This window comes from Notechis scutatus, chromosome 6 (genome assembly GCF_049901735.1).
Source record: "Notechis scutatus isolate UNSWTSFEM ecotype Mainland chromosome 6, rNotScu1.2, whole genome shotgun sequence".
Taxonomy (NCBI): Eukaryota; Metazoa; Chordata; class Lepidosauria; order Squamata; family Elapidae; genus Notechis; species Notechis scutatus.
This window is the reverse complement of record NC_142014.1, coordinates 7,899,331-7,913,117: the sequence shown is the minus strand read 5'-3', so window position 1 is coordinate 7,913,117 and position 13,787 is coordinate 7,899,331. Positions and strand designations below refer to the sequence as shown.

The following is a 13,787-nucleotide window of genomic DNA, read 5'->3' as shown; positions in this document are numbered from 1 at the left end:
ATTTGAAAAATAAAAGAATTTTGGCAATTGAGGGCCACGACCTCCAAGCAGGGTGGCCTTCCTAAGGGACAAAAAGAAAAAAAAAAGACACATTCATACTTCCATAGACATTTGATAAGAGAATCACTACTGCAAACTTGAGAAAATGTTAAAAAAAACATTATATGAAGATACCAAAATGGGTTTCACCAATGGAAGCAATATTACACTCAAATATGAGGGATACAAGGAAAATGGTCAGATATGAAGAACTATTAGATAATCAGGGAAAGTTAAAAACGATTGATAAAGTAAAAGAACAGGATATAATTATAGATTGGTGGTCATACTTACAAATCCAGGCAAAATTTAGGAAAGAGTTAGAAGAACAAGGGATAGAAAAGGACTTACAACAACTGGACCAAATGTTGACAGGCAAGGAGATAAAATTTATAACAAGAATGTATAACTATTTGTTGGAAGTGGAATTAGAAGAGGAAACAGTAAAGGGATCAAAAATTGCCCAGGTAAAAAATGTAGGGCATAATATAAATGTAGAGGATTGGGGAAAATGTGGATTGATAACTGTAAATTGACATAGTCAACAGCATTTAAAGAAAATCAATATAAAATGTTTTGTAGGTGGCACCTAGCCCTAGCAAGACTGGCCAAAATGGATCCAAACACAAAAGTAGAATGTTGAAGTGTAAACACAAAGAAGGAACATTCTTCCATATGTGGTGGCAGTGTCCAGACGTTAAAAATATTGGATAAGGGTACAAAGATGTTTATTAGAAATTACAGATAACAAATTAGAACTCAAACTGGAAATATTCTTATTAGGAATAATTAAGGGAAAATTGAGCAAGGTCATCTGATACATCATTATACATATCATAACTGCGGTGAGAATAACCTTCGCACAGGGATGGAAGAAGGAAAAGATACCATCTTGACACAAAAATAATGGATTGTGTGGAACTGGATAAATTCACAATGGAATTAAGAGGCAAAGATGATTCGGACTATTATGTGGTTTGGGATAGGTGGTACAAATGGATGGAGGATAGAAGTAAGAGTTGATGTTTATGTATAAAAGGAGATGTATGTATTAATAACGACACGAACACTGTTAATGTGAATAGGGATTTGTATTTTTGGTTTTTTAAAATAAAATAATTTTAAAAAAAGACAAATTAGAGAATGGTTGAAAGACTTCTTTGGTATCTGCAGACAGCTATTAGTATGCACAGACAATACAAACATACTGTTGAAATTGTAGTCATCTCATTTTCAATGGAAAATCCACTGGAACACTATTAACAAATGACCATCCAGCTTCTGTTTAAAGCTCTCCAATGAAGGGCAACTGATTCGTCCATGCAGCCTGTTTCACTAACTGAAAGCTTAAGAAATTAGGAAGTTCTCCATGAAATCTAGACTGAACCAACTGATTCTTTGTATTTTTAATCCAGTGGTTCTAGACCTGCCTTCTAGGGCAATGCAGAGTAAGGCCATATGCTCTTATATTGCTTACTTTTTTCTGTTGGCTAAGCATAACAAGATTCTTTAATTGTTTTCCACAGGACTTTAGCTCCAGATTACCAAGATTTTCAGTAGCCTTCTTCTGAACTCCAATTTATCGCAATTCTTTTTAAAATTATGGTGACCAGAATTGGGCACAATGTTCCAGGTTGGGCCTGACCAGGTCATAATAGAGCGGACCAGTTATTTTGCATGATTAGACATATCTTCTAACTCAGTGTCACCTCCAAACTGGATAAGTATCTGAATTCCTTCATCTTGGTCATTGATCAAAAAGATAAATAGCATTCTATTTGATGCTTCCCTCTAAATTAAAATGAAGTCATTAATGAGTACCCTTTGGGTGTAATCATTAAACTAACTATGAGTTCATCCAACTGGTATTTTTTCTAATATAATGATGATGTACCTTTCCCTACTTGTGTCTAATCATAGTTCAAATATGTTCTGGAAACATCTTCTCTTTTCCACCAAAATTCAATTTTCTCCCATGGCCAATGGGATCCAGCAGTAGAAATAAAATGAATCAAATCTGTTACAATTACACCACAATCAAAGCCAGATAAACTGTAGAACCAAATACCATATACTGACTATTTCCAATGCTGGCCTGCCTATTTTTCCCCCTAAAAACAGGATATAGCAGAGCAAGAGTAGAGGTTTTTTAATATTTGTTTAGGAATGGTAGTGCTGCAGTGCAGGTGGATATCAGCCTGTTATATCCTCCACAATATGGAGATAGTGGACAATTTATATATGAGATACTACTAGACTGTTTAGCTGTCAATAATGTCAGTACTGTTTTAACGCTCATCTTTTACTGAATTAATGCAAAGCTGAAATAACTAAAAATATACTTATAGGTTATATGTTATGTTCATACTTATACTTGTTTTCTCATACATGCTTGACAAACTAACTAAACAAACAAACAAATAAATACATGTATTAGTAGAACAAGTCTAACCCTAATTTCTATTGCTTCCCACTGGAAATGCTTACATGAAACAGGGAAAGGGGAAAGAAATTCTAACTAAAAGTGCTGCGGCTGAATTCTCTCCCTTCATTTTAGCTTTATTTAGCGTAGGATACAAAAGAATGAGGTGTAGGAGGGTGGACACAGAAAAAATGCTTAGAAACATCCGTTTCAAAGTGAAGCCTATCCTTGTTTCAGTACTTTAACAAGCACATGTTTTCCCAACTTGTTGGGGCTATGCTGAAAAGTAAAAGTTGCAAAACTAGAAAAATCGGCCTATCTCTGCCATCAGCCATTCAGGGCAGAAAAGAAAATACATAAAATACAGGGCAGAAAATGATATACATTAAAATGTATTCTCTACGACAGATCTCTGCTGAACATTTGTTTCTCCCCTAGGAATATTTTTCACCTGTTAACAGCTGAGCTGCTTGTGTTTTCACATGTTTCTTCTCTGAGTGCTATGTGAGCGCCCATGCAGAGAAGTTGCAATGGATACAATGGACACAAAACACACAGGTTTAGCAATTAGTAGAATAGGTTTTTTTTTCTTAGTGTATGCTAAGATTAAAATGCCATTATATGTTCTTTGTGATAGAAGACAACCAAGAAAATAAGACAGATAAGGAAAAGGAGAGGGAGAAGGGGGGGAGGATAACTGTACATTATTTTCCATTGTTCTGGCTTCTAATTGTCGCAGAATGGAATCATGCATATGCCATTCTGTTCTTGGTATCAGAGCATGAGTGTGATACACTGGAAATGCTTCATATTCTGAAATGGATAATGGTTATACTTGATTTCTTTCGCCTCTTGATTTTTAGCATTTTGATAAGCAAGTGCCACTTCACCCTTCAGGATTTCTGTTGACATTTAGCACAGTGGGGTAGTTTTAACAATGGATGCATTCTTCTGGGAGCAAATGGTAAATGAAAGCAAATGCATATCCACTACAGTGTCCTGAACATTGCATCTGCAAAAAAAAAGTTGTTGTTAGCTGTAGAGAACTGACAAAACAGTGAACTTTCAAAATAAAAGGAGTAGCTTTAACTGAAAGCATGTTTAGATGGCTCCACTACTGAGATGGATATACTAATTTTTCTCCTGATCTGGTGTTTATATTAATTTTAATAATTTATTTTTTAACACTGATTTTTTAATATAATTACTGTTTTTATATAAGGCCTGATTCATTGGATTATTTTATGCCTACCTGAGTCACCTTTGGTAAGGTGGATGGCCATAAAAATATGCTTAATAAATATGTAACTTTATTAAATGATATTGAAAACATATACTGTAATATTTCATTACTATCTTTCCCACACTGTGAAGTTAAGAAAACATTGATTTGATGAATGCAAAGTGATTGAATAAATGAGGTTGAAGTTTTCAACACATCATAAAGTCAGGTATCTAAACTATTTGAAATTTGGAAGCATCTGAGAAGAGTTCTTTTGTTATGACAATGTTTTTAATGATAATTGGGAGAGAGAAATGAAGTATGTACAATATCAAACCTGCATGATTTTAATATGGATGTTGTTGTAAGTAATTTGATACATCAGTTTCTCTTTAAAGTGACAAAAGACTCTGTTATTTTAGTGACAAGATTAAAAATTATGTAGATGGAAATTGCAGGATCCATTTGCAGATGTATTTCACAAGACAACAAAAGCACCCTACTCAAAAGTTCACATAATTCTAATATACATCCATGTATATTCTGTGCACTTCTGTGCATGAAAGATTTATAACTATATAATATTTGGACTGCAATCCTGAACTGAATTCCTGGTAAATGTATCTTTTTAACTCAATCAAATTTCCTTCTAAATGAGATGTATACAACTTCATTGGAAAATATAAATGTCTTGATTTATTCAGAAGGTAATTATAAATATAACCAAGGTTATAAATAAAATTTACAAAATGCTGTAGTTTAAATACTGAAGTTCTAATTTTAGAGCAAATAAACTCCACTGAATAAACATTGTGCTGCATGGTATTTTACATCTGTCAGGTAAGGATAACAGACTAAAAAGAAATGGGACTCATCAACAATATAAATTATTCCTTCCATCTCAAAATAAAGAATTATTGCATTATTAACAGGCATATTTGGCACCTGTTCTACATTTTTTCAGCTTAGGTTAAGACTCATACATTTATTAATATAGTGTCAGAAAGAGAAAAAATGTTTAAAGATGTCAATGTGATATTGAAGCACATGCATTTAGATTTTATTGATACATGGAAAATTCTTGATTTATGATGCAAGGGATTTTAACAAAAATGATTATTTACATCACTAGATGGAATTTGCTCCAACCAATTTAAAATTCTAGATTTATTTGTTAGATTTATATTCTGTCTTTTGTTATATATGTACCCCATTTCAACTTATGAACTATTATTAATAACCTATTCAAAAGACTAAACAAGGTCAAAGTTTAATCTACTGTTCAATAACTGGATTATTTTCTTTACATATTATTCTGTCCCTAAACTAATTATTGAAAATCCAATCAGCGTACTATCTTCAACATCTTTATATCAAAAGTCTGGGTCAAGTACTCACAATGTTATTCTTTTTCATATATATATGTGTGTGTGTGTGTGTGTTACAAACTGAATTCTCTGAAATTATTTTCATGCTATTGTTAACTCTAATCTGGTCTTGGGGAATATTTTTTTTAGGCCAGCCACTTGAACGTGGCTTGCCATTTAAACCAGCCCAAATTCAAGTTTACGTATTACAATTCTAAGGAGAGCAAGCAGTAGTTTCTCATTTGAAGGTTAGATAATAGCCTAAACAATAAATGCAAAAATCATGCTGCGAGTCTGCTCTTCTACAACATTGTTTCTCCAGCAGGTGGCATAACCTAGTTTACTTTGGGCAATCAATGCAGGTTTGACTTGATTAGTACTTGGGAAACCACTAGGAACTCTCACATCCCCAGATTAGATTTGGAAGGATAAAATAAAAATCTCAAGGAGAAGACAAATTATCTCCATTACTTTTTATAAACTATATGAACATGTCCATGTTATCAGCAGGTCTTAAATGTCATTGAATGAAATTCAATTTCATTGAATTTAGCTCATTTAAATTACCTTATACGTATTGTTTGTAAAACTATAAGTTTTTTGCTGATATGTAATGCAGTCCGGTTTCCTGTTTCTTTAAAAAGTATATAAGTGACCATTGTAATACTGTCTCCATCCTATCTTCTCCTAGTTTTTCTCTCAAGGAAAACAACATTAAGATAATTTTTATATCCCCTTTCAAGACACAATGTTTTCCAACATATTGGGAATAAAAATACCCCTGCTGTTATTTTAAAATTACCTGCTGTTTAAAGCTCAATACTGCCTCTCATAATTTTTCTATTTGTTTCCCCACAAGTGGTTAAGAATCTTTTTTTGGAAAGCTGTTACATTTTCAAATTTCTGTTACTGAGGAAGCTTAATGTTGCTTTCAGTTGCTTTCAACAGAGTCAGTGAATTTATGTCAAGGAAAACTGAACGTATTCCAATTCTTTTAGTGCTAGCTAGATCCCCATGTTGCAACTATAAACAATATTTAATGTTGCTGAGATGTCAACACTAATGGAAAAATATACTTGCAGTCATATATTGTTGGAAAATTCACAATCTCTTATTTTCTTCATGTGTATTGGAAAATTCTACATGGAAGAATCGGCCAATATCTATCAAACTCATGTTTTTTTTAAAATGACACTAAATGTATGTATGTATTAATGATACATAAAAGCAATAATTATACATAATACCTTTGTTTAAAATTTAAAATATAACATCAGTTATTTTCAATGTGTTATTTGCATTTTTAAAACAAAAAATGGATTTGTCACTCACCATTAACAAAATTATTATGGCACCATATAAGACCTCTGCCTTACAAAGTGAAAGAGAAAGGTTTTCTCTGTCCAGGTTTTTACCTTCCCATCAAAATGGTGCCTATTTATCTACTCATATTTGCATGTTTTCAAACTGCTAGTTAGGCGGGAGCTGGGACAAGTAATGGGAGCTCACTCCATCATACAGCCCTCAAGTCTTGAACCCAAGACCTGTCAGTTTTCCGCTGACAAGATCCATGTTTAACTGTTGAGCAATCATGTCACCCTGCTTTACAAGATATTATGATCAAAAGTAATATATTCCTTATTTTTATTTTGTTTTTTTCCATTATTGTTCTGCTTATTACGCTCTGGATAGGTATAAAGCAGACAGAGCAACTCCACAAAGCATCCATACAAAGTCTTTTTATTGGTTCATCAGGCATCCTTATCAACTCACATTTATGATGAGGTTCCTCTTTATGTCCAATCCTTTGCATATCTGCATTATGGTGTAGAAAGATAATAAAGTCTCATCCCCATGATGATTGAAGTGGCTGCATGGTAAAGAATTCAGGCAAGAGTGAGGGAGCCTCCCCCAACCCAACAAGGATCAATTTAGTGACCAATCCGGATTACAGATGTGACCACATGACATGGACTACAATTCCCAGGATACCTTAACTACATTTACCATGATGCATTCCCTTAAGGGGACAGCTCTCAATTCCTAATTAACTATCTCAAATCCCATTAACTCTAAACTGTCTGGACAGCACACTCCCTGCCTGGAATTGTAAATTCCACTAACTAAAGTAACTGTATAACTAAGATAAACAGTAAAGAATAATACTAACTGAATAGCAGATAACTATATAACTAAAATAAACAGTTAGCTATATAACTAAGAGAAACAGTAAACATTAATAAAGCATCAAACAAAGCAAAGCATGCAAAGCTTGAGGTTCAATCTTCAAGTTGAGGCTTTCTCTGTAGCAACACTAGGTCGGTGACCTGTCAGGTGTAAAGCTTCTTGGTGCAAGTCTGCTGGTCACCTCTGGCGGCCTTTTAGGGTGGACAGGTACTCTTGGTGCCAATGGTGAAAGCCTGGTGGTAACTTCTGGCGGCCTTTTAGGGTTGGACCGGTACTCTTGCTTCCACGGTATCAAAGGGTGTCAGGAAGCTGTTGGAAAGGGTGTTGCGGAGGCATATGCCCATGTACAGCATCTTAGTGGAAGTCTGGTGATTGCTGGTGACTGTTTAGGGTGTGCTAGCGAAAGTCTACTGGTCGCCGGCGGCCTTTCAGGATGGAATGGCATTCTTGGTTTCAGTGGTGCTAAAGGGCATCGGAAGGCTGTCAGAATGGATGGTGCTAAGGCATCTGCCTGGGTTGGGGCCTGCATCTGATCGACACTGACAATTCCTGAGATTCCCCAACCCAGGTTTGTCTTGAAGGCAAAGGGTGAGTATCTTGGGCCTCTGACTACTTCAGTGTGCGCTAAGGCGTCAGGGACATCGAATCCCAGCAGGAGCAAAATCTTGGCTTCAGGATATAGGCCGGGAAAGTGATGAGCCACATGCTTCAGGTGAGGTTTGTTGCTAGCTACCTCTGGTGTTGCAATGTGGCTGTGGGCATCTAGTATCCCGTCCCATTCCAACATGGGCAGCAGTAGGAACTGGGAACTTCCATCTAATGACTCTATACAGAGTCCAGTAGCTCTCCTCCCCGCCGTGCATCTTGGTGCAGTGAGACTTTGTATGGATGCTTTGTGGAGTTGCTCTGTCTGCTTTATACCTATCCAGAGCGTAATAAGCAGAACAGTAGAAAGATAATAAAGTCTCATCCCCATGATGATTGAAGCGGCTGCATGGTAAAGGATTCAGGCAAGAGTGAGGGAGCCTCGCCCAACCCAACAAGTAGTGACCCAACAATTTAGTGACCAACCCAGATTACAGATGTGACCACATGACATGGACTACATTTCCCAGGTTACCTTAACTACATTTACCATGATGCATTCCCTTAAGGGGACAGCTCTCAATTCCTAATTAACTATCCCAAATCCCATTAACTCTAAACTGTCTGGACAGCACAATTATCATTTCTGAACAATATAGAATTAAAGCTGTGCTGGCTTATTCTAACAGAGGAAAAGTTGGATAAAAATCTATTATTTCTCATCCTTGACCCTTATTTCTATAAATTAAGTTCAACACACAGTTTATGTGATCCCATTCATTTTAAATGTAGGTTTAGTTTTTTCTCAGAAAACTATACAAGCAGGACTGGGAATGGTTGATAGCCAGCTGATGATGTAATTTGTGACAAAGTAATGATCCACCAATGGATATACTGAGATTCTCTGAAATAATTTTATACTATAGATTTTCAACAAATTTTCATAAACATATTTTAATATTTTAATGAAGAGAGATAAATCAATGTTTGAAGTATCATTATTACTGAAATTGTTGTGGGTTAGATATTTTTGGAGAGTGAGGCTGTTGTTATTTTTTTACAGACGTCAGTAATTCATTCATTCTCTCTCTCTCTCTCTTTCTCTCTCTCTCTCCCCCTCCACTTTAGAATTGACATCTTCATTTCCCAGGATTTCAAGTAGTTTTATTCCAAAAGGCCTTACATTCTGTCCATAAACCACCTTGAAATTGGAAAAGCTTCAAAAGAAGACTAAGGCTCAATGTACTTTATGTGCCCCGAAGATCAGTTTTCTGCAATTAAATCAGTCCTATAACACAAGATCATAACCAAATGAAAATTATGGACTGTTGTAAAATAAAATGTTATTTTGTTGCCTTTCAAAGATTTCCATATAATAAGCATTATCTTGTTTCCTTTATTAATGTAGGGTCAGGCCAAATAACAATACTACATTTTATTAAATAGCAAGTAAGACTAACCTATAATTTTAGCAAAAACTGATTTTGCTAAACATGTATCCCTGAATTTGTATCAATTGAAAATTGCAAAATTATGTTCAGTATAAAATTAAGCATTAAGAAAAAATAACAATTATTAATTTTCATTAATTCTATGCTAGAATTCTTTAGCTGTACTTAAGAAAGCAAATGTTATTCAATTAACTTCAACACTATAGCCAATTCATGAACGATATTCCAAAATCATATAACTTTCCAACAATTTAATAGAAATTATTATTTTATTTAAATATTTAGACATCAGTTTAAAAATTTTAACATATCAAACTTAAGCATAGGTACTGGAAATAATTACTTTATGAATAAAGGTGGGGGCTTTTTCTTAAAATCCTACATTTGATTATGTTGTAAACTAATTAAAAGACACCAGGCTAAACTTTCATAACAGAAAAGAGTAAAATAAATAATACTTTGTAGGGTTTAAAAGTTGTTGCATATTCACACAATCACCAGTTAAATTTCAGAAATGCAAACTGCTTCTACTTCAAACAATTCTCTATTAGTAGAAATTAAAATTCTTCCAGTTTAGTCAATTGAGAGCTCTGTCTCCATGAATGTCAAAATCTCCTGTAAGAGTCAACTTCAGGTTTGTGTATCCTCATCCACTCTACTGTTCCATCAGGCAGTATGTGTGGAAATGGCGGTAGGGAGCTCTCTAATTAATCAAAGTCAGATCTGCCCGAATGCCTGGAGTTGCTGCTGATCCTTGTCCCAGCTTCTCCGATGTTCTCTCTCTATGTTTCTACCTTGAAAAGTTCTGCTCTGAGCTGGGAATGCCTGAAGGGCTTGCACAGTAAGTCAATGTGAAATTATCTCAGCAGGAAGAAGTTGCTTTTCAGCTTAAATGATTTAAGGCAGCAATTTTTCACACTCTCAAACTCTGACAAACGCACAGATTGCCTCTCATGTTTGACTTCAAAATATTCAAAGAAAAGCTATTTTTATTAAAAACACTCTAGAGAAAATTGTATGTCACTTGTTCTCTGATATAACTTCATTTCTCCTGACAGTGACAATTTTCACCTCAGTACAATTTCTTTATTTTTTTCCAAAGCTAATTCTGCTTAATATTAGTATTTATACAAACTCTTATCAACTTGTCTCTGTGAAATGTTCAGGGGTGTCAGATAAATGTTGCTCACTGTCAATCATCTTCTTTGGCACTCTAAAGGATCAATAAATTAAAATCTGAAGCTAGTTACTTGGGATGGGAGTGTTTTATTTGTGAAGAACTTAACAAATGGTTCCTTTTGCTATATAAAAATACACCCTGGAAACAGAAAAATTCAAAGCATGAAATTTATACAAACAAGGTGCAAAGAACTGAAAAAGTTTTTTTTTGCTGGAAACTGAGTCATTCTACATCTTTTGCAACAACAACAAAAGCAAAGAAGCACGTTTTGTCTTATTCATCTTAAAAATTTATGAAATAATGTAGTACACTTTATTTTTTAGTATAGAACTTAAATTACCTTAACCTCAAGCCATACTGAATTTTGCATGCTTTCAGATGTGTATGCAGTTTCTTCATGCTGCATACAGTCAATGTCAAGAGGGAGAAACTTGCAGAGATGCCTGAAATCTGAAAATTTTGACACAAAGAATATATGCACTGTTCAAAAAGCATTGGTATCTATATATTTCAAATCATTCTTCTGGAATTATAGTATAGTGCCATTATAGATACTGGTTTGCCATTATAGATACTGGTTTTTGGTTTTCATCAAAAACCAGTATCTATAATCATGTGATTAATTCTACACAAAAAATAGTTTGGCCAATGAACTAATTAATATTATTGTACAGTTCATGATGATTAATTAACATATGTATTTACAATATATCTAGATAAAATAAACAAAAAGGACTTTTTACAAGAATTTATAATTGGTAACAAATATGCCTTTTACTTTATGTCAGAAATTAAATTACAATGTAAAACTTCACATATTTTTATTCCAAAATATATAACATTTAAAATAGAATGTACAATGTAACTCTATCTAGTTTATATAAAGTACATCAAAAATACAAGAAAGCACCATTAAGATTTATTAGAAAGCCCGCAAGATAAGATCTGCTACACAATTATTGTTAAACTGTCATGTCAAATATATTAATCTGCTTTGGTTCTATGTTTTATTATTAATTGATTAGAAATAAAATATTATTTTATTTTCCACACTTAACTGTCCATCTCCCTCATTATAATCATTTGCTCAATTTGATGTTTTCTTTATTGTGATATTTATTTATTTTTTAAAATACTGGTTTTTAGCAGTAATATTGCTAGGTCAACCCGATATTCCCATCATAGAGATACCTGTAAGTGTTAATACTCCAGCTATTTAGCAATAAGTTGAAAGATTATTCAGTGGAAGGTTTCTTGACCCTTCTTTTCAGTTCATCAAATTATCTTTCTTAATAACACAGCAAAATTTCCACAGTGAAAATGTAAAACAGAATTAAATACAAAGGGCATCAAGATCTTCAAATGATCATTTAATATAGATTTTCACTTTTAAGATGGAAATTTAATAAACTACAAGATATGCTTCCTGTTTGAAAATGTAGTCTAAACTTTATTTCCTTGTTGTTTGCAAAGGTGTTAAGAAATAATATCAAGTCATTTAAAAGATCACACCATTGAAATTGCTGTCCAATTATAGGAATGCCTTGTATTAGACACTAAGCATTATTGGTCATTTAAAAACAAACACGTTATTATCTTATATAGTATTTTGAACAGAAATAGAACAGCACCCAATTTGATCACTTGTATTAAAAGGTACTTTATTCAAGATGTTCATTGAATTACATGAATTGCCTAATGCTTTATATGAAAAGTTTGCTTGACAGAAAATACAACGCAGTGAAATGAGCTTTTGTCTATGCAGCATGCAGTTAGTTTTCTACATGCTTTGTATTACGTATCATTCATTAATTTTAGATAGAAAATCCACATTAGATTATAGTACCTTATTTCTTTATTTCAGTGTATTTCTGTTCTTTTCCTTCTTATTGCTATGCATATTTAATTGCTCATCTAATATATAATGAATGCTTCTTTCAAATATAGAGAGATAAACAAATCCCAAATTATCAACAGGAAAAAAATCTTGGCTTTTTATCTATCTATCTATCTATCTATCTATCTATCTATCTATCTATCTATCTATCTATCATCTATCTATCTATCTATCTATCTTTATATCTATCTATCTATATTTATATCTATCTATCTATCTACACACACACACACACACACACACACACATTCATAGAAATTTATGACTTTTCCAATAAGATATATATCACAGAATCAGTCTGCTAAAAGCAAGAAATAGGATCAGTATTTTTGTCAGCAAAATAATTTCATTAAAAGAAATAGAGCCAGGATTAAAAAACAGCCTCACCTAACTATATTTTCTGGAATCATTAAAAAAAAACATTAAAGTACTAAAAAGCTTCAAGTAGGGGAATAAACCATATTTAAGCACACATGGCCTTGCATCGTAGTTGTTATCCCAAAAACTAGTCATCATAATTCAGTGAAATAATTATTCCTAAAACAATTAAGATAATACATTTCAATAAAAGAGAGGATTTAATAACAAATAATTGATTGATCTTTGTTGATTAGAAAGGATTCAGTGTAAATTTAGTCTGCCTTTTGTTTCCCAGCAGAAATTTTTCTTGTGATGATTGAAAGACAGATCATAAATTACCACATGATCTTTTGTGTGCTACCTATATAATATCAAACTAATTATCTTTCAAAGCAACATTGATGCTCTATACTTGTTATCTTGCTGCAAATTTTCAGGGCTCAGTTTGTAGCACTTACCTAAAACCCTGATGTCAGCTTCTCAATTCATTTATACAGAAAACAAGACAGCAGTAACTGTTATAGGAAGAAATTCAAGATGATCTTAGAATAGAAGAATTAGAAAGATTAAGAAAGTTAATATGATTTTTCTTCTTAAGTAGGAGTAATTTCAGGGGAATAGTTAACTGTATAATGCCTGAAACTTTTTTAAATAGCAAAAAGTCATGACTAATTGAATTAGACAGATATGAAGACAATCTAGTGGGCGCTAAACTTTTGATATTATTGCTAGCACATTATAACTAAGGACTAATTGGAATTAAAATACCTAGTTATTTTGGCAGCCCAATTATTACATTAGTTCCAGCCAATGTCTTGCCTTATAGAGTTTTAAACTGCTCCAGTGGTAATAAAATGTTTTAGCTTTATCTAATAGCATCAGGACAGAAGAAACCATTTGGTCATTCAGAGTATCACTAATATAAAAAGTGTCTTAATTGCATATATTTCAATACTGGGCCCAATTAGTGTATTTACTGATTTTAAGTATGCAGAGTTAGAGGTAAATAAGAAGGGATTTTCAGGGTTATCCTCAATACAAACTTTCCTAAAAGTTAAACAGAAAAAAAGATGAAAA

At 33.2% G+C, this 13,787-nt stretch overlaps 1 long non-coding RNA gene across 1 annotated transcript; it reads right to left on the bottom strand.

Annotated features, from left to right (window-relative positions):
• Nucleotides 1-1,116: 1,116 nt before the first annotated feature.
• LOC148130113 (uncharacterized) lies at nt 1,117-13,248 on the bottom strand. Its single transcript, XR_015750199.1, has 3 exons — nt 13,169-13,248; nt 10,794-10,903; nt 1,117-3,473 (listed from the first exon to the last, which is right to left on the bottom strand). It is a non-coding gene; the product is annotated as an uncharacterized LOC148130113 (long non-coding RNA).
• Nucleotides 13,249-13,787: the final 539 nt, after the last annotated feature.